Raw genomic sequence first — 6,059 nt, forward strand, 5'->3', positions numbered from 1 at the left:
ATTTGCCTTTATACACATACCTAACCTCTGCAAAGTGTATTGTTCTTTCTTCTTTTGAATATAAGTATAACCTCCAAAGTAGAAGTATGAGATTCAAATACTCCACTGAGTACTTTTATTGAGTGCCAATGACTTCTCTCCTCTGAAATTACCACTATTGTGTGGAAGGCCCTCATCACCTGGAACATTACAATATCCTGCTGGTTTGTCTCCCTGCCTTGGGTCTCTTCCTACTCCACTACATCCTCCAATCAACTGTCAAATTAATCTTCCTAAAGTACAGATCTGAACATATCTTGCCCCATCAATCCATTCAATCAACTCCAGTGGCTCCCTCTTAGCTCCAGGATCAATTATAAAATTCTCTGTTTGATTTTTAAAGTGATTCATTACTTTATTCCTTCCTACCTTTTCAGTCTTTTTTAAATTTCTCCTTGATTTTCTTCTTAATTGATTTTTTACATTCATTTTTTAAAATTTTGAATTCCAAATTCTTTCCCTCCTACCCTTTCCCGCACCATTGAGAAGGCAAGCAATATTATATCAATTGTACAAGTGAAGTCATGAAAAACATTTTCATATCAGCCATGTTGTAGAAACAAAAAAAACCAAAAAAGCAAGAAAAATAAAGTGCAAAAAGGATATTTAGGTCTGTACTCAAAGCTCACCATTTTGCTCTCTGGGACAGCATTTTTTGTCATGGGTTTTTTGAAATTGTCTTGGACTGCTGTCTAAATCAGAATGACTAAGTCTTCCACAGTTCATCATCATCACAATATTGTTGTTACTGTGTACAATGTTCTCCCAGTTCTGTTCACTTCACTCTGCATCAATGCATATATCTTCCCAGGTTTTTATGAAAACATATCCCTCTTCATGTCTTATACTTCAATAGTATTCTAACACAGTCATATACCACAACTTTTTCAGTCATTCCCCCACTAATGGGCATTCCCTCATTTCCAATTCTTTGCCACTACAAAAATACTACTTTAAATATTTTTGTACAAATAGATCCTTTTCCCTCTACTCTGATCTCTTTAAGATACAGAACTACTAGTGATACTGATGGGTCAAAGTCTTATTGCCTTTTAGACATAGTTCCAAACTGTATTACAGAATGTTTGGACCAGTTCACAACTACACCAACAACACATTAGTGACCCTATTTTTTAACATGCCCTCCAAGATTTATCATTCTTTTTCTGTCAGGTTAGTCAATCTGATAGGTCAGAGTTGTTTTAATTTTTACTTTTCTAATTAATAGTGATTTAGAGCATCTTTTCATGTGACTATTGAAAATAGCTTTAATTTCTTCTGAAAAATGCCAGTTCATATCCTTTGACCATTTATCAGCTGGGGAATGACTCTTTTAAATTTGGCTCAGCTCCTTATATATTTGAGAAATGAAGCCTTTATCAGAGAAACTTGCTGTAAAATTTTTTCCCAGTTTCCTGATTTCCTTCTAGTTTTGGCTATTTTAGTTTTGTTTGAGCAAAATCTTTTTAATTTCATCTAATCAAAATTATCCATTTTAGTTCTCATGATCTTCAATCTCATTTGATCATAAACTCTTCCTTTATCCATAGATCTGACAGGTACATTTTTCATACTTCTCCAATTTGCTTATGATGTCACTCAATATCTAAATCAGGAGTGGGGAACCTGTGGCCTTGAGGTAACATGTGTCCCTCAAGGTCCTCAAGTGTGACCCTTTGACTGAATCCAACCTTCATGGAACAAAGAAGTTTGGATTCAGACAAAGGGTTGCACTTGAAGACCTGGAGGGCTACATTTGGCCTTGAGGTCTTAGGTTCCTCACCCCTGATCTAAATCATTTGCCCATTTTAATTTTGGTTTAGTACACAGTGTGAGATATTGATCTATACCTAGTTTCTGCCGAACTGCTTTCCAGTTTTCATAGCAATTTTGGTCAAATGGTGAGTACCTGCCCCTCTAACTTGGATCTTTGGGTTTATCAAACTAAATTACTATGGTCATTTACTACTGGGTAATGCATAACTAATCTATTCTGCTCTGTTTCTTAAGATTGTTTTCATGATTACCACTTTGTAATATAGTTTCAAATATGGTACTATTAGGCCACTTTTTTTCCACTGATTTCCTTGATATTCTTGACTTTTTGTTCTTCTAAATGAATTTTGTTATTACTTTTTCTAGCTCTAAAAAAATAATTCATTGGTAGTTTGATTGGTATGGCACTGAATAAATAATATAATTTAGGTAATTTGTCATTTTTATTATATAGGTTTGTCCTACCCATAAACAATTAGTATTTCATTCAAGTCTGCTCACACATTACCACCCTCCATGTACTTACTATGAGATCCAGTGACACTGACCTTATTGCTGTTCCTCAAACATGACACTCCTTCTTTCAACCACTGGCTGTCCCCTATACCTGGAATACTCTGTCTCCTCATCTCTACTTCCTTGTTTCTCTGGCTTCCTTCAAGTCTCAACCTTTCTACAATAAGTCTTTCCTGGTTCTTCTTAATTTTGTGCCTTCCCTCTAAGAGTACCCCCAACTTGACCTTTCTATATCATCTTTGTACATATCTGTCTGTATGTTGCCTCCCTCATTAGACTGTGAGTTTCTTGAGAACAAGAACTGGTTTTTTTTTGCCTTTGTTTGTATCCCTAGTGTTTAGCAAAGTGCCTGGCACAGAGTAGGCATTTAATAAATGCTAGTGGACCATGACTATAAAAACTTAGAAGGCTTCAATTTTCTGATTGGCCCTCACTGTTGTTAATAGTCATCACCCCATTTGTGAAAAACACAAATAATAAAGATTGTATTCTCTATGTAATCCTTTGAGTTGTCTCTAGATTTTGTCCTGCTAGATTGATTTGTCATACAATAAAAACTTAGCTAGTTCTATTTTTTCCCCAATGCTTTCTATGGAAGATGAGTCTTCCTTCCAACAGGTTGGGTTTTAAACACAAATAAATAAATAAAACATGAATAATGCTTGACATTATGAATGTAGTTTTACTCCTTATTACAAACAATAATGAAAATTAGTATATGTAAAATTACTTCTGTAAGGGATGTAACATTTCAGAACTATTCTTTTGGAAACAGGTAGTAGAATCCCAGTGTAGTAAGTATACATATATATATATATTCAAAACTTTTAGGCCTAACACCACTGTCTATACAGTCTTTCCTGACCCACCCAGCTATTAGTGCCCTACTTGCAAAATGATTGGGTATGTACACACACATAAACACACACACATCTACCTATATACTGTATACATATATAAGATCATGTATGTGCATATACATATATGTATACATACATATACATCTATATGTGTGTGTGCGTATATATATATATATATATATATATATATATATGATATGAGGAGGTAGCATCCTATAATGGATAGAAAGTCAACCTAAGAAGCAAGAAGACCTGGGTTCAAGTTTCACCTCTAATACATATTGGCTCTGCAACCCTGGATAAGTCACTTAATCCCCAGGGCTCTGGATAAGAATTCAAGAGAACACTAATCACAAACAGAGTATTGACCTACATTAGTAGAAGGAGCTTTGTCATTCAGAGAATTCCCTATATCAATGAAATCAAGGAGATATATTACATTATATACACATACACACAATGTATTATAAATAGGGTCGTGTATATATGTGTCCATACACACACACACACACATATATATATATATATATATATATATATATATATATGTATATATGCTATTTGTTTCAATACAATGAATAGAATATAAGCTCCTTGAGGGCCATGACTTTCACTTTTTGTGTTCTCAAAAGCTGACAAATACTAGGCACTTAATTAATCCTTATTGATGGGTTGATTGATAGATGGTGCTAGTTTCCTAAGAGGTCCAAGTTTTTCTTCAACTTTAAAATGTATCTGACTTTATCAGCACGGGCATTCTCTATGCCAATACAAATCATAACCTTTCAACAGACAGTCTTCATGAACTGTTTTAGTAAAAATAATTCATCACTTAGACCAACCTTCCAATAATAAGCCTCTCCACACTTACAAAAGCTTGGTTGGTCCTCTGATGATAGACACAATAAATCACTAAGACTATATATTAAGTCTTTATAACTTGTATTTTGAAGAGCTTACAGAATTTTCTAGAACCTAGGCATCTCTACAAAGTGACAGTACATAGAACTAGCCATGTCAGCTCTGACATTTATTCACAAGATGTAACTATGCCTCCTGATGTTTCAAAATCATGCAATAATCTATGTTCTAGTTTGATTCTATTATATTTGGAAGAAGGGAAAGATGAATTTGGGCAGGTAACTGCAGAACCATAGGTGGTAAATTTTGAGCCATCATGAATAAGAGTAGCACAGGAAAACCACTCCAAGAAAGGAAAAAAGGTAAATCTTGAAAAAATCAGTAAGCTTAATGTCAATCCCTGTCAAAATTCTTGAAATAATTGTTCAAAGAATGGTTTGTGAGCATTTGGAAACGACAAGAGTAGTCACTAGGAGTTAACATGGGTTCACTACTAAGAAAAAGACAAAAAATTTGACATTTTTTTTTAATTTTTAAATAGCGTTGGGCTCTTTTCCAGCCATTCATAGTCCCTCTCACCAATGCCCCCTCTTTTCTTCACCATGGCCACAGTCAGGGAGCAATCCCCACAAGCAGGAGGAGTGAAACAAAGAAGGAAGGCCCAGTACTATGTGGAAACTAAGAGGGCCTGGTGCAGGGCTGGGAAGAGGGGCCTCTGGTGTGGCCTGAGGCAGCTACAGCCCAGCACAGGCTTCAGAGCATCCTCATTACCAGCAACATGAATGAGCACAAGTGTGTAGAGGAGGCCTACAGCCTTCTCAAGGAGTATGGGTATGACTTGTACAGGATGGAGAAGTTTGTAGACAAAGATAAGCAACAACCATCTGGAAGTAAGGAGGAAGAGGAAGATGATGCAGAAGCTGCCTTGAAGAAAGAAGTCAGAGAGCTGCAGGCCTCTACAAAACTGAGATTAAGATGATTCCATTCACTGGAAAGTGGAGCAAATGTGGTCTTCATTAGAAGACCACTTGACAGAACCTGAGAAACTTGTACATCATGTTCTAAAGGATGTGTATACAACCAAGAAAAAGAAAACACGGGTTATTCTACGTATGTTGCCCATATCTGGAACATACAAAGCTTTCTTAGAAGATATGAAAAAATATGCTGAAACCTTCTTGGAACCTTGGTTTAAAGCACAAAATAAAGGGACTTTCCAGATTATTTACAAATCATAAAATAATAGTAACATGAGCAGAGAAGAAGTTATTAAAGAACTAGCAGGCAGAGTGTGCTGCCTCAATCCTGAAAATAAGGACAACTTTAGTAATCCCCAGTGTACCATCATGGTAGAATCATTAAGGCTGTCTGCTGCCTGAGTGTTGTCAAAGATTACATGTTGTTCCAAAAATACAATCTTCAAGAAGTGGTCAAGCATAACAAAGAGGGGTCTCAACCAAACCCTGGCCAGGATGCACAACTAAGAAATGGAAACAAGGCAAAACTGGAGTTTGGAAACACAAAGAGAATCTCAAGTCAAATGAAAATGACTCTGCAGAAGAAAAAAAATAATCCTCAGGTGATGGTAGAGTGTAGTAAAGAGGAGGGGCTGATTTCTGAGACCCAGGCAGAAAGTTAGAAAGGAACCAAATCTGAAAATGGAAGCCAAGTTATGGAAGGTCCTAAATCAAATGAAAGCAACCTGGTCTTGAAGAAAAATTAACAGCTAGGGCAGGAAGTGATAAGAGAAGAAGCATATTCCAAAGATGTGCACAAAATAAACTGTCCAAGTTGAGAATATCATTAAGTAATGAAACTTGCCCTGGAGGTAAGTTTAATCTAGTTTTTCAAAGTTATAGAAGTATTAGAAATACAATGCTATATTTTACCAGCAACTCTGTTGGATGAATCAATAGTGGATAGAATAGTGTGACTATCACCTCCCCCCTACCCTTACCACCATACCCCCCCCCCAAAAGGGAGAGATTACTTGGTTAAATTTCTTAT

The 6,059-nt window shown here is 35.9% G+C and overlaps 1 pseudogene; it reads left to right on the forward strand.

The window, feature by feature from the left end:
- Window positions 1–4,654: 4,654 nt before the first annotated feature.
- On the forward strand, window positions 4,655–5,775 carry LOC138144073 (THUMP domain-containing protein 1 pseudogene; annotated as a pseudogene).
- The last annotated feature ends 284 nt before the right edge of the window (window positions 5,776–6,059 follow it).

This window comes from Petaurus breviceps, unplaced genomic scaffold (genome assembly GCF_028583685.1).
Source record: "Petaurus breviceps papuanus isolate PSGF00001 unplaced genomic scaffold, PetGlider_PUasm1.0 90686, whole genome shotgun sequence".
Lineage (NCBI taxonomy): Eukaryota > Metazoa > Chordata > Mammalia > Diprotodontia > Petauridae > Petaurus > Petaurus breviceps.